The sequence below is a fragment of the Lactuca saligna genome, chromosome 4 (assembly GCF_052625555.1).
Source record: "Lactuca saligna cultivar CGN05327 chromosome 4, ASM5262555v1, whole genome shotgun sequence".
NCBI classification, from domain to species: domain Eukaryota; kingdom Viridiplantae; phylum Streptophyta; class Magnoliopsida; order Asterales; family Asteraceae; genus Lactuca; species Lactuca saligna.
The window spans coordinates 190,173,559-190,189,929 of NC_136420.1; positions in this window are offsets into that span (position 1 = coordinate 190,173,559).

Genomic DNA, 16,371 nt, shown 5'->3' on the forward strand with positions numbered 1-16,371 from the left:
TTCGTCAAACGTGACATGACGAGAGAGAATGATTTTACCAGTGGATAAGTCAAAACATCGGTAACCACGGTAGTTGGCTGGGTATCTGAGGAATACACAAGTGATGGATTGAAGGGAGAGTTTGTGTGGTCGAGTGGCAGAAAGTTTGGGGTGGCACGCACAACCGAAGACCTGTAGATGGTCATATGTGGGGTGTTTGAGGTAGAGTGCGGAAGTTGGAGTGTGGAAGTGAAATAGTTTAGTGGGTAGAATATTGTGAAGATAAGTGGATGTATGGAGTGCATCAACCCAAAATGTAGGTGGGAGGGAAGCATGAGTGAGGAGAGAGAGCATGAGTTCGTTGATGCGACGAATCATGTGTTTGGCTTTCTCGTTTTGTTGGGAGGTGTGTGGACAAGAAAATCAGATATGAAGACTAGTAGTTGTGGCAAATTGATGGAAGTGGTGGTTGTCAAATTCTCCTCCTTTGTCACATTGAAGGGTTTTGATGGGTATGTGGAATTGAGTTTGTATGAATTTGTGGAAGTTTTAGAATTTGTCTTAGGTTTCAGATTTAATTTTTAAAAGAAAGACCCATGTATAGTTTGTGTGGTCATCGATAATGAGAATCTAATATTTGTAACCACTTTTGCTTGGCAAGGGAGATGTCCATAAGTGAGCATGTACAAGGTCGAAGGGTGTTAGAGTTGATGGGTTTTAGCCATAAGAACTTTCCTATGTGCGCATGCAAAACCCTATTGCTCGGATCTAGGCTTTCTAATTAAACATGCTTTGAATCCAAGACTTCTAATAGCTAATTAGGTTAAATAACAATGATGAAATAGATCTAGAATCATACCTTTAAGTTCCTTGTTGATCTTGTTTGTCTTGGAGCTTCTAGAGTCACAAATGTCACTCCTCTAATGGCTTACAAACACCAATATCAAGCAAGATGATTTTGGAGAGAGGAGAGGGGAGGAATTCGGCCAGAGGTTCCCTACTTTAGGTTGTGTGTCGAATTCCCTCACCCCTAGGGTCTATTTATACTTGTAGACTCCTTAAGGGTTACCACCTAAACCCTAATTGGATAATCTTCTCTTAAGGCTATCCAAATCCATTCCATAGATAACCCTATGGACGAGTTTGGCTTATCCAAGCCCTAGAAATCGTCCATCCTATCTAGGATAAGGATTTACAGTCTAAAGTGTAACTATCAAACATATGACAGTTTATACCCTCTTATTTAATTAATCTCTTTAAGTCACCAAATTAATACCAATTAATTTATGACTTATATTAATCAAATAGCCATATATTATTCCTTATAATATTTATTCTCTCTTAACAAATCATCCTTCAAGTTGCTATGGTGAAGGCAACCCAAAAGGACCATGCACAACCGGATATAGTTATAGCCTTAGACACTATTCCAACAGTCTCCCACTTGGATAAGTCTAGTAACTATACAAGTACAATTCGGTTTGCAATCGTAGCTCTCAAAGATGCTGTCAACTCTGATCTAATCAATCTTGTCCTTTAGATAAGGGATCGTACAGTCCTCTGTTAGATATCATGCTGACAATCCTATGGAATGGTTAGTCATGCATTTAGATTTCTCGATCTCCGATTTATTTGACATAGAACTTAATCGAACACATCAATTTAGTTCTTGACCGCACCCGACACATAAGTCAAATCAAATCATCGAGTGGCCAAGATATCTCTTCTACCCTCTTAGGATAAAATTTACAGATAAACTTCGACTTATATGCATTACTTATTCATTAACCAACAATACACAACAATGCGTTTTATAACATCAAGTTACTGATGCGTTTTCGCATTATCAATGCACAATCAATTAACAAATAATAAACCATATATCTAGGTTTTAAGACTATATGATATTATCGTCTTGCGATCACCTTTTATATCGTATTCCATAAGGTGATTCCAGCAAGCGCGGGTTTATTCCAATGCTCAAAACCAGTTCATAAGCACTCATGAACGTTGCAGCAACCCTTGCTATGTCTAACACCATTTAGACATTCTACACACCAATTCATGACAATCTTCATTCATATCTACTCCCAACATATGAACGATTGTGGACCATTTGAATAATTCGATTATTCCTAATAAACTCAACTATTCTGGAAGTCAAAACATGCAAAGTGAAACAATAGTTAAACAACTAACATGTGACAGTAACTTTACTCATAAATAAAACTCCTTTATTTAATCATCAAATGTTAATTACATTTATCTATTATACGTTTCTAATACTATCTAATCTATACTAATATCATCCTTCAGCCCAATACTCCTAGCATGCTGCAAGTGCTTAACCCTACTCAGTCCCTTCGTAAGTGGATCTGCTGGGTTATCTTCTGATGATATCCTCTTCACTACGAGTTGTCCTTCTTCTACACGATGTCTAATGAAGTGATATTTTCTGTTGATATGTCGAGATCTACCATGATCCCTCGGTTCCTTGGTCAAGGCAACCGCACCTTCGTTATCACAGAAAATCTCCATGGGCTCCTTTATGGCCGGTACAACTCCAAGATCACCAATGAAGTTCTTTAGCCATATTGCCTCCTTCGACGCTTCGCTCGCTGCGATGTACTCTGATTCGCACGTTGAATCAGCTACGGTTTCTTGCTTGGAACTTTTCCAAGTCACTGCTCCTCCATTTAGGGTAAAGACCCAGCCCAACTGCGAACGGTAGTTGTCCCTGTCGGTCTGAAAGCTGGCATCACTATACCCTCGCACCTTCAAGTCATCACTCCCTCCAAGGACTAAGAACCATTCTTTCGTCCTCCGAAGGTACTTAAGGATGTTCTTCACCGCAATCCAATGTGCTTTGCCAGGGTTCCCTTGATATCTGCTAACCATGCTCAAAGCGAAGGCTACATCAAGGCGAGTACAAGTCACAGCGTACATGATTGAGCCAACTGCGGAAGCATATGGTACTCGGCTCATTTCTACTATCTCAGCTTCGGTACTCGGACTTTGAGTCTTACTCAACTTGGCATTTCCTTGTATCGGTAGTTCTCCCTTCTTTGAGTTTTCCATACTAAAACGTTTTAGTACCTTCTCTAAGTAAGTATTCTGACTAAGTCCAATTAGTCTCTTACTTCTTTCTCTTACTATCCTTATTCCCAAAATGTAAGAGGCCTCTCCGAGGTCCTTCATAGCAAAGCACTTCCCGAGCCAGGACTTAACCTCCTGCAGAGTCGGGATGTCGTTTCCTATGAGTAATATGTCATCGACATATAGAACGAGGAAGCTTACTATACTCCCACTGGCTTTGACATATACACAAGATTTGTCTTCGCTTCGTACAAATCCAAACTCTTTGACTTTCTCATCGAAGCAAAGATTCCATCTGCGAGATGCTTGCTTACGTCCATAAATGGACTTCTCAAGCTTACACACTCTATTCGGATGCTTCGGATCCACAAACCCCTCTGGCTGAGCCATGTAAACATCCTCAGCCAACTTTCCGTTAAGGAAAGCGGTCTTGACATCCATTTGCCAAATCTCATAATCATGAAATGCGGCAATTGCTAACATCACTCTAATAGATTTAATCTTCGCAACTGGTGAGAAGGTCTCATCATAGTCAACTCCGGGAATTTGAGTAAAGCCCTTCGCGACCAATCGCGCCTTATATGTGTGTACGTTCCCATCCACGTCGGTCTTCTTCTTGAAGATCCACTTGCACCCTACGGTCTTACGTTCGGGCACATAATCAACCAAATTCCAAACTTGGTTATCGTACATGGATTGGATCTCGCTATCCATCACCTCTTTCCATTTCGCAGACTCCGGGCCTGCCATGGCTTCCTTATAGCTATTAGGTTCATCAAGATTTACTAGTGTACCATCACTAATATACGTGTCCCCTTCGGTAGTAATATGAAAACCATAAAACTGTGTAACAGCCCGGAATTTCAGGTATTTCTTTAAATTATTTTTGGGGCATATTTAGGAGGGGACTCGGCGAGTTGGTGCCTGACTCGCCGAGTAGGACCACGGTCTTGGACACAGATTCGCGACTGGACTCGGCGAGTTCATTAGGGACTCGGCGAGTCGACGCTGTTCAGCTGAAACCCTAGCCGTTTTGATTCTGGATCGTATATAATGCCTTTAGGGCCGTCATGTCTCGTCTTTTGGCCGATTGAAGATAACCAAAAAGTCTGTGGGCATCTGGAACAAGGGTGAAGGCTAGTGGAGGCTTGAAGAGGTTGTTAGGCAAGGAGAGGCAAGGTGGTGATCAAAGGAGGTTCAAGGGGATCGAGCTCTGAAGGTTGGGGACTCAGGGAACACGTTTTCCAGGTAATCCTCGGATCATTTTCTGTAGTTTTGGCGTTGTATACGAATCTAGGGTTTAGGAAACCCATTTAAGGATTTGATAGATTATAGTGTTGTTACAAGTGTTTAAACCCCTGTAATAGTATATGTGAAGGTCCAGGAAGTCCCATATCTATATATTACGGAATCATGCGAGTTACAGGAGGCAGTTGATTGACTGCATGGCGAGGACTCGCCGAGTCCAATGATCAGACTCGGCGAGTATCTTGAAGATTCACTAGGACTCGCCGAGTTGTTCTTCAGACTCGGCGAGTAGCTTGAAGATCTGCTGGAACTCGTCGAGTCGTTCTTTAGACTCGGCGAGTGGAGTCGGGGTGTCTAGACTCGCCGAGTTGCCTTTGCACTCGACGAGTCCGGTCAAGTTGACCGTTGACTTGTATGTAATTTAGTAGGGTCAGTTGTCTTGTTTGATAAGATCATTAATAAAGGTATGTGGTATTATAGGGAGCCTGCAGATTAGCGGATCGAGTGCGAGGGGCTCGAAGGGTTTATAGCTTGCATATTACGAGGTGAGTCTTCTCACTATACTGCACCCGAAAGGGTTTGACTGCGTGGCCGGAAGGTCGTATGTGTTATATTTATGCTATGTCTAGAGAGGTAGATGCTTTATATGTGATGTATGCTTATACGGGCCGGAAGGCGAGACTTTATGTGATAGAAAGAACGGTATGATGTATGATTTATGTGTTATGTGTGATATGTTATATGTGTTATGTTTATTACTATTATGGGCCGGAAGGCAAAATACTATGGGCCGGAAGGCGATATGTTATGGGCCGGAAGGCGATTATGTTACGGGCCGGAAGGCAATGTTATGTGGACCGAAAGGTCCGGGCCGGAAGGCGTATGTGGGTAAGTCGTATACTGGGGAACTCACTAAGCATTTATGCTTACTAGTTGTGTTTATGTTTTTCAGGTACTAGTGATGACCGTGGGAAGGCGCCGGCGTGACACGTACACACTGCCATTGTTGAAGATCTTGAGGATTCGTTATTTATATTTTGCAATAAACTTGGAATAAACTCTTTTGTCGAATAATGATGTTTTATTTTAAATGAAAAATTTATTTGAAAATTTGAGCTGTTTCAATTGGTATCAGAGCCTTGGTTTGAGGGATTCGGGTGTACTTTCGGGTGCAACTGAACTCAGACCGTGGATTTGAGGAAAAACCTTTTTAAAATAATAAGGACACAACATTTCATAAATGGTAGGGCGGTAAAACAAGAATGGAGCAGTATGTACGATCAGCCAGCGCCCGAACGGTAAAGATCCCCAGAATACCTTACAATGTTATGTTATGCACTGAATTATGAATTGTTATGCATGCTAGAAGACTAGGTATACATGATAGGACTAGAATTGCCTGTTTTGTGATGCCTTAGTCTAGGGAGATTGCTTATATGAGATATTTGGTAGCGTGCAAGTAGATAGTGCATACTAGAGGTAGAGTACTCATTATTCGGGATTTGGGGAGGAAGATTTGGGACGAATACTGATACGGTGTGGTCGGTAGTATTGGGCCCGTACTACCGAAGGCACCGGATCAGTGGAAGACCCAAGTAAGAATCCCTGGAAATCGGAGACTGAGTAGGGCGCGTATCGAGTACAATTGTACTTGGTGGAGTCTCTGATGATTTTATGTTGTACTTCAGAGACATCATGGTCATCACACGCAATGGGGCGAGTTCGAGCGGTGCGAGTGACGAGGAGATTCGTCAGATTATTCAAGAAGAGGTAGCTGCGGCGGTTCGAGCTGAGATCCCGGAGATGTTTGGGTCTATTAAGACCACCCTGATGGAGGAGTTTGAGGAGCGGTACGCCGCACTTACTGAAGCTGCAGTCGCTACCGCTACCGCAGCTGTGGCTGCTGCTAGGCCGCAAGGGGGTGATTCGTTGTTATTCAGGGAATTCAGCAACACGAAACCCCCTGAGTTCGATGGGACGCAGGATTCGATTGCGGCTATGAGGTGGATCGCCGACATTGAGGGGTGCTTCTATACTTGCTCATGCCCGGAGCACTTGAGGGTACGGTTCGCCTTGAACCAGCTCCGTCTGGGAGCGAAGGATTGGTGGAAGTTCGTGACGGCGAACTTCACTCAGGCGGAGATTTCAGCGGTAACATGGGAGAGGTTTACGGAGATGTTCAGGGATGAGTACGTTCCCCCGGTGGAGAGGGAACGATTGATTCAGGAGTTCTTGACCCTTAAGCAGGGTACTGATTCCGTGGCGGTGATCACGCGGAAGTTTCATGAGAGGGCAATGTTTTGCCCCGAGCTGGTATCTACGGAGCAGTCGCGGATGAGCCGGTATTTGGGCGTTTTGAAGAGGGACATCCGGGAGTTTGTGTCAAACTCCACCTATCGTAGTTTCACTGAGCTTCAGGCGAACGCCAGGAAGCGCGAGATCGAGTTGGAGACTCATGCGAGGGAGGAGGCTGAGTCTCGGCAGGTGGATCGGCGGCCGGCTCAGTCTCAGCCGGCAGCCAAGCGGACTAAGTTCGCTGATTCGAGGATGGGAGGTCCGAAGGGTCGCACTTGCGCGAAGTGCGGCAAGAGTCACGAGGGGGTGTGTCGAGCTGGTGGTTGCTACAAGTGTGGCAAGGAGGGACATATTGCCAGGGATTGCCCTAAGGGGTTTATGGTTTGCTTTCACTGCAACCAGACAGGCCATCGGAAGGCCGAGTGTCCGCAGCTTCGTCAGGGAGCTACACCTACTACCAGGACTACTGAGACCCGACCGGCGAAGGTCGAGGCCCCGAGGGCTCGCGGAAGCGCCTTTCAGCTGACTGCGGAGGAGGTCCGCGCTGCACCCAATGTTGTGGCAGGTATGTTATCACTCACGTATTCACTTAAAGGTCGAAATGTTATGCTTATGTTAATATATGTGTAGGTACTTTTCTTGTGAACTCTATGCCTGCTCTAGTGTTATTTGATTCGGGTGCGAGTAGATCGTTTGTATCGTTAGCCTTTAGTCAGCATATCGGCACTAGTCGTGAGCCGTTAAGTCGAACTTTGAGTGTTTCTATTGCGGCCGAGAGGGTGGTTTGTGCTACGGAGGTCCTTCGGGGATGTGTGCTAGAGATCTTCGGGGTCGCGTTCTCGATTGACCTAGTTCCTATTGCGATGGGGGACGTCTGTGTCATCGTAGGCATGGACTGGTTGAGCCGATTCAGCGCTGTCATCGACTGCGAGCGTCAGCTGGTGACTATACGAGACCCTAGTGGGGGAGTTCTTACGGTATACGGCGAGGGTACCCCTTCAAGATCAGCTTTTTGTTCGGCCGCTAGGGCGAGGCAATGCATACAGCGGGGATGTAACGGTTTTGTGGCGTATGTGATGGATACGCGGGAGACTTCCGAGAGGCCGAAGACAGTGGAGGAGGTTCCAGTGGTGCGCGAGTTTCCAGATGTTTTTCCCGAGGATTTGCCAGGAGTACCTCCTGCGAGGCAAGTAGAGTTTGGTATCGACCTAGTTCCAGGGGCTGCGCCTATTGCGAAGGTGCCTTATCGTCTTGCACCTCCAGAGATGCAAGAGTTGTCCTCGCAACTTCAGGAGTTGTTGGGAAAGGGATTTATTCGGCCGAGTAGCTCGTCGTGGGGAGCACCGATTCTGTTCGTCAAGAAGAAGGATGGTTCACACCGGATGTGTATCGATTACCGGGAACTGAACAAGGTGACGGTCAAGAACCGCTATCCGTTACCGAGGATCGATGATCTATTCGATCAGTTGCAAGGGGCATCTTGGTTTTCCAAGATTGATTTGAGATCAGGGTACCATCAGGTAAGAGTGCGGGATGAGGATGTCCAGAAGACAGCATTTAGGACGCGGTATGGGCATTACGAGTTCGTGGTGATGCCTTTTGGGCTCACCAATGCCCCAGCAGTGTTCATGGACCTCATGAACAGGGTATGCAGGCCGATGCTGGATCGGTCTGTGATTGTATTTATCGACGACATTCTGGTGTATTCGCGGTCTAGAGAGCAGCATGAGGGACATTTGAGGGAGGTCCTTGAGGTGCTGAGGTCGGAGAAGCTATATGCAAAATTCTCCAAATGTGACTTTTGGTTACGGGAGGTCCAATTTCTGGGGCACGTTGTAAATCAGGTAGGGATATTGGTTGATCCGGCCAAGGTGGGAGCAGTGATGAGTTGGGAGGCACCGAAGTCACCTTCTGAGATCAGGAGTTTCCTTGGGTTGGCGGGGTACTATCGGAGGTTCATTAGGGACTTCTCCAAGATCGCGGTGCCGCTTACCAGATTGACCCGGAAGGGTGTTACATTTTCATGGGGACCCGAGCAGCAGACTTCCTTCGAGACACTTCATCAGAGACTGTGCGAAGCCCCAGTATTAGCTCTCCCGGAAGGGATGGAGGACTTTGTCGTATATTGCGACGCATCGATTTCGGGACTGGGTGCAGTGTTGATGCAGAGGGGCCATGTGATAGCCTATGCATCGAGGCAGCTGAAGCCTCACGAGGCGAGGTATCCCACGCATGACTTAGAGTTGGGGGCAGTAGTGTTCGCCCTCAAAATTTGGCGTCACTACCTGTACGGAGTTCGTTGTACCATATATACGGACCATAAGAGTTTGAAGTATTTGATGGATCAACCCAACCTAAATATGCGTCAGAGGAGATGGTTAGACGTGGTTAAGGATTATGACTGTGAGATCCTATACCACCCAGGCAAGGCTAATGTGGTAGCCGATGCATTGAGTCGTAGGGCGGAGAGCACTCCATTGCGGGACGTATGTTTGAGATTGACGGTGATGACTCCGGTATTAGATGCTATTCGTGGGGCACAGGCCGAGGTTGTGAAATCTGGGATGCAGAAACAGGAGCGGGTCGTCGGGTTGATTTCAGAGTTCGTTATGGATGGACGGAGACTTCTGACGTTTCAGGGTCGGATCTGGGTACCATTCGTGGGCGGTACGCGTGTTACTTTGATGGAGGAGGCACACAGATCGAAATTCTCGATCCATCCCGGTGCTACGAAAATGTATTTGGATTTGAGAAAGGAGTACTGGTGGCCTTGCATGAAGAGAAACGTCGCCTGGTTCGTTGAGAGGTGTTTGACCTGCCGTAGGGTTAAGGCCGAGCACCAGAGACCGCACGGTAAGTTGCAACCCTTGGAGATTCCTGAGTGGAAGTGGGAACAGATCACGATGGATTTCATCACCAAATTGCCGAGAACTGCCAGGGGAGTCGATGCGATTTGGGTGATTGTGGATAGGCTAACAAAGAGTGCACACTTCCTTGCCATTAGCGAAAGTTCATCAGCAGAGAAGTTGGCAGAGTTATACGTGAGAGAGATAGTATCTCGGCATGGAGTGCCGACCTCGATTGTTTCGGACCGCGATGTACGTTTCACTTCCAGGTTCTGGAAGAAATTCCATGAGGAGTTGGGTACTAAACTGCATTTTAGTACCGCATACCATCCCCAGACCGACGGTCAGAGCGAGCGGACAATTCAGACATTGGAAGACATGCTTAGAGCGTGTGTGTTAGACTTCGGGGGTAGCTGGGATGCGCATCTGCCGTTGGCTGAATTTTCCTACAACAACAGCCATCATTCGAGCATTGGTATGCCACCTTTTGAGTTGTTGTATGGTAGGAGGTGTCGGACTCCCATTTGCTGGGGAGAAGTGGGACAGAGAGTGATGGGCAGTACAGAGATCGTACTTCAGACGACCGAACAGATTCAACAGGTGAGGCAGAGGTTATTGACCGCCCAGAGCCGACAGAAGAGTTATGCGGACAGACGCCGGTCCGAGCTCGAATTCCAGGTTGGCGACTTCGTTCTCCTAAAGGTTTCTCCTTGGAAAGGGGTGATTCGGTTCAGAAAGAGGGGCAAATTGGGGCCCCAGTTCATAGGTCCATTTCGGGTAATTGCAAGGGTAGGTCGGGTAGCTTATCGGTTGGAGTTGCCAGCGGAGCTGAGTCAGATTCACAATACCTTTCACGTATCACAGTTGAGGAAGTGTATAGCCGATGAAGCGGCAGTGGTTCCGTTAGAGGATATTCAGGTGGATGCGAGCCTGAATTACGCCGAGAGACCAGTAGCTATCAGGGATCGGAAGATCAAGGTTTTGCGGAACAAGGAGATACCTTTGGTGTTGGTTCAGTGGCAACATCGGAAGGGATCGGAGATGACTTGGGAGTCGGAGAGTGAAATGCGAGAGCAACATCCGGAGTTATTCACAGAGTGAGACTTCGAGGGCGAAGTCTAGTTCTAGTGGGGGAGAGTTGTAACAGCCCGGAATTTCAGGTATTTCTTTAAATTATTTTTGGGGCATATTTAGGAGGGGACTCGGCGAGTAGGACCACGGTCTTGGACACAGATTCGCGACTGGACTCGGCGAGTTCATTAGGGACTCGGCGAGTCGACGCTATTCAGCTGAAACCCTAGCCGTTTTGATTCTGGATCGTATATAATGCCTTTAGGGCCGTCATGTCTCGTCTTTTGGCCGATTGAAGATAACCAAAAAGTCTGTGGGCATCTGGAACAAGGGTGAAGGCTAGTGGAGGCTTGAAGAGGTTGTTAGGCAAGGAGAGGCAAGGTGGTGATCAAAGGAGGTTCAAGGGGATCGAGCTCTGAAGGTTGGGGACTCAGGGAACACGTTTTCCAGGTAATCCTCGGATCATTTTCTGTAGTTTTGGCGTTGTATACGAATCTAGGGTTTAGGAAACCCATTTAAGGATTTGATAGATTATAGTGTTGTTACAAGTGTTTAAACCCCTGTAATAGTATATGTGAAGGTCCAGGAAGTCCCATATCTATATATTACGGAATCATGCGAGTTACAGGAGGCAGTTGATTGACTGCATGGCGAGGACTCGCCGAGTCCAATGATCAGACTCGGCGAGTATCTTGAAGATTCACTAGGACTCGCCGAGTTGTTCTTCAGACTCGGCGAGTAGCTTGAAGATCTGCTGGAACTCGTCGAGTCGTTCTTTAGACTCGGCGAGTGGAGTCGGGGTGTCTAGACTCGCCGAGTTGCCTTTGCACTCGACGAGTCCGGTCAAGTTGACCGTTGACTTGTATGTAATCTAGTAGGGTCAGTTTTCTTGTTTGATAAGATCATTAATAAAGGTATGTGGTATTATAGGGAGCCTGCAGATTAGCGGATCGAGTGCGAGGGGCTCGAAGGGTTTATAGCTTGCATATTACGAGGTGAGTCTTCTCACTATACTGCACCCGGAAGGGTTTGACTGCGTGGCCGGAAGGTTGTATGTGTTATATTTATGCTATGTCTAGAGAGGTAGATGCTTTATATGTGATGTATGCTTATACGGGCCGGAAGGCGAGACTTTATGTGATAGAAAGAACAGTATGATGTATGATTTATGTGTTATGTGTGATATGTTATATGTGTTATGTTTATTACTATTATGGGCCGGAAGGCAAAATACTATGGGCCGGAAGGCGATATGTTATGGGCCGGAAGGCGATTATGTTACGGGCCGGAAGCAATGTTATGTGGACCGAAAGGTCCGGGCCGGAAGGCGTATGTGGGTAAGTCGTATACTGGGGAACTCACTAAGCATTTATGCTTACTAGTTGTGTTTATGTTTTTCAGGTACTAGTGATGACCGTGGGAAGGCGCCGGCGTGACACATACACACTGCCATTGTTGAAGATCTTGAGGATTCGTTATTTATATTTTGCAATAAACTTGGAATAAACTCTTTTGTCGAATAATGATGTTTTATTTTAAATGAAAAATTTATTTGAAAATTTGAGCTGTTTCAATTGGTATCAGAGCCTTGGTTTGAGGGATTCGGGTGTACTTTCGGGTGCAACTGAACTCAGACCGTGGATTTGAGGAAAAACCTTTTTAAAATAATAAGGACACAACATTTCATAAATGGTAGGGCGGTAAAACAAGAATGGAGCAGTGTGTACGATCAGCCAGCGCCCGAACGGTAAAGATCCCCAGAATACCTTACAATGTTATGTTATGCACTGAATTATGAATTGTTATGCATGCTAGAAGACTAGGTATACATGATAGGACTAGAATTGCCTGTTTTGTGATGCCTTAGTCTAGGGAGATTGCTTATATGAGATATTTGGTAGCGTGCAAGTAGATAGTGCATACTAGAGGTAGAGTACTCATTATTCGGGATTTGGGGAGGAAGATTTGGGACGAATACTGATATGGTGTGGTCGGTAGTATTGGGCCCGTACTACCGAAGGCACCGGATCAGTGGAAGACCCAAGTAAGAATCCCTGGAAATCGGAGACTGAGTAGGGCGCGTATCGAGTACAATTGTACTTGGTGGAGTCTCTGGTGATTTTATGTTGTACTTCAGAGACATCATGGTCATCACACGCAATGGGGCGAGTTCGAGCGGTGCGAGTGACGAGGAGATTCGTCAGATTATTCAAGAAGAGGTAGCTGCGGCGGTTCGAGCTGAGATCCCGGAGATGTTTGGGTCTATTAAGACCACCCTGATGGAGGAGTTTGAGGAGCGGTACGCCGCACTTACTGAAGCTGCAGTCGCTGCCGCTACCGCAGCTGTGGCTGCTGCCAGGCCGCAAGGGGGTGATTCGTTGTTATTCAGGGAATTCAGCAACACGAAACCCCCTGAGTTCGATGGGACGCAGGATCCGATTGCGGCTATGTGGTGGATCGCCGACATTGAGGGGTGCTTCTATACTTGCTCATGCCCGGAGCACTTGAGGGTACGGTTCGCCTTGAACCAGCTCCGTCTGGGAGCGAAGGATTGGTGGAAGTTCGTGACGGCGAACATCACTCAGGCGGAGATTTCAGCGGTAACATGGGAGAGGTTTACGGAGATGTTCAGGGACGAGTACGTTCCCCCGGTGGAGAGGGAGCGATTGATTCAGGAGTTCTTGACCCTTAAGCAGGGTACTGATTCCGTGGCGGTGATCACGCGGAAGTTTCATGAGAGGGCAATGTTCTGCCCCGAGCTGGTATCTACGGAGCAGTCGCGGATGAGCCGGTATTTGGGCGTTTTGAAGAGGGACATCCGGGAGTTTGTGTCAAACTCCACCTATCGTACTTTCACTGAGCTTCAGGCGAACGCCAGGAAGCGCGAGATCGAGTTGGAGACTCAGGCGAGGGAGGAGGCTGAGTCTCGGCAGGTGGATCGGCGGCCGGCTCAGTCTCAACCGGCAGCCAAGCGGACTAAGTTCGCTGATTCGAGGATGGGAGGTCCGAAGGGTCGCACTTGCGCGAAGTGCGGCAAGAGTCACGAGGGGGTGTGTCGAGCTGGTGGTTGCTACAAGTGTGGCAAGGAGGGACATATTGCCAGGGATTGCCCTAAGGGGTTTATGGTATGCTTTCACTGCAACCAGACAGGCCATCGGAAGGCCGAGTGTCCGCAGCTTCGTCAGGGAGCTACACCTACTACCAGGACTACTGAGACCCGACCGACGAAGGTCGAGGCCCCGAGGGCTCGCGGAAGAGCCTTTCAGCTGACTGCGGAGGAGGTCCGCGCTGCACCCGATGTTGTGGCAGGTATGTTATCACTCACGTATTCACTTAAAGGTCAAAATGTTATGCTTATGTTAATGTATGTGTAGGTACTTTTCTTGTGAACTCTATGCCTGCTCTAGTGTTCTTTGATTCGGGTGCGAGTAGGTCGTTTGTATCGTTAGCCTTTAGTCAGCATATCGGCACTAGTCGTGAGCCGTTAAGTCGACCTTTGAGTGTTTCTATTACGGCCGAGAGGGTGGTTTGTGCTACGGAGGTCCTTCGGGGATGTGTGCTAGAGATCTTCGGGGTCGCGTTCCCGATTGACCTAGTTCCTATTGCGATGGGGGACGTCTGTGTCATCGTAGGCATGGACTGGTTGAGCTGATTCAGCGCTGTCATCGACTGTGAGCGTCAGCTGGTGACTATACGAGACCCTAGTGGGGGAGTTCTTACGGTATACGGCGAGGGTACCCGTTCGGGATCAGCTTTTTTTTCGGCCGCTAGGGCGAGGCAATGCATACAGCGGGGATGTAACGGTTTTGTGGCGTATGTGATGGATACGCGGGAGACTTCCGAGAGGCCGAAGACAGTGGAGGAGGTTCCAGTGGTGCGCGAGTTTCCAGATGTTTTTCCCGAGGATTTGCCAGGAGTACCTCCTGCGAGGCAAGTAGAGTTTGGTATCGACCTAGTTCCAGGGGCTGCGCCTATTGCGAAGGTGCCTTATCGTCTTGCACCTCCAGAGATGCAAGAGTTGTCCTCGCAACTTCAGGAGTTGTTGGGAAAGGGATTTATTCGGCCGAGTAGCTCGTCGTGGGGAGCACCGATTCTGTTCGTCAAGAAGAAGGATGGTTCACACCGGATGTGTATCGATTACCGGGAACTGAACAAGGTGACGGTCAAGAACCGCTATCCGTTACCGAGGATCGATGATCTATTCGATCAGTTGCAAGGGGCATCTTGGTTTTCCAAGATTGATTTGAGATCAGGGTACCATCAGGTAAGAGTGCGGGATGAGGACGTCCAGAAGACAGCATTTAGGACGCGGTATGGGCATTACGAGTTCGTGGTGATGCCTTTTGGGCTCACCAATGCCCCAGCAGTGTTCATGGACCTCATGAACAGGGTATGCAGGCCGATGCTGGATCGGTCTGTGATTGTATTTATCGACGACATTCTGGTGTATTCGCGGTCTAGAGAGCAACATGAGGGACATTTGAGGGAGGTCCTTGAGGTGCTGAGGTCGGAGAAGCTATATGCAAAATTCTCCAAATGTGACTTCTGGTTACGGGAGGTCCAATTTCTGGGGCACGTTGTAAATCAGGCAGGGATATTGGTTGATCCGGCCAAGGTGGGAGCAGTGATGATTTGGGAGGCACCGAAGTCACCTTCTGAGATCAGGAGTTTCCTTGGGTTGGGGGGATACTATCGGAGGTTCATTAGGGACTTCTCCAAGATCGCGGTGCCGCTCACCAGATTGACCCGGAAGGGTGTTACATTTTCATGGGGACCCGAGCAGCAGACTTCCTTCTAGACACTTCGTCAGAGACTGTGCGAAGCCCGAGTATTAGCTCTCCCGAAAGGGATGGAGGACTTTGTCGTATATTGCGACGCATCGATTTCGGGACTGGGTGCAGTGTTGATGCAGAGGGGCCATGTGATAGCCTATGCATCGAGGCAGCTGAAGCCTCACGAGGCGAGGTATCCCACGCATGACTTAGAGTTGGGGGCAGTAGTGTTCGCCCTCAAAATTTGGCGTCACTACCTGTACGGAGTTCGTTGTACCATATATACGGACCATAAGAGTTTGAAGTATTTGATGGATCAACCCAACCTAAATATGCGTCAGAGGAGATGGTTAGACGTGGTTAAGGCTTATGACTGTGAGATCCTATACCACCCAGGCAAGGCTAATGTGGTAGCCGATGCATTGAGTCGTAGGGCGGAGAGCACTCCATTGCGGGACGTATGTTTGAGATTGACGGTGATGACTCCGGTATTAGATGCTATTCGTGGGGCACAGGCCGAGGTTGTGAAATCTGGGATGCAGAAACAGGAGCGGGTCGTCGGGTTGATTTCAGAGTTCGTTATGGATGGACGGAGACTTCTGACGTTTCAGGGTCGGATCTGGGTACCATTCGTGGGCGGTACGCGTGTTACTTTGATGGAGGAGGCACACAGATCGAAATTCTCGATCCATCCCGGTGCTACGAAAATGTATTTGGATTTGAGAAAGGAGTACTGGTGGCCTTGCATGAAGAGAAACGTCGCCTGGTTCGTTGAGAGGTGTTTGACCTGCCGTAGGGTTAAGGCCGAGCACCAGAGACCGCACGGTAAGTTGCAACCCTTGGAGATTCCTGAGTGGAAGTGGGAACAGATCACGATGGATTTCATCACCAAATTGCCGAGAACTGCCAGGGGAGTCGATGCGATTTGGGTGATTGTGGATAGGCTAACAAAGAGTGCACACTTCCTTGCCATTAGCGAAAGTTCATCAGCAGAGAAGTTGGCAGAGTTATACGTGAGAGAGATAGTATCTCGGCATGGAGTGCCGACCTCGATTGTTTCGGAC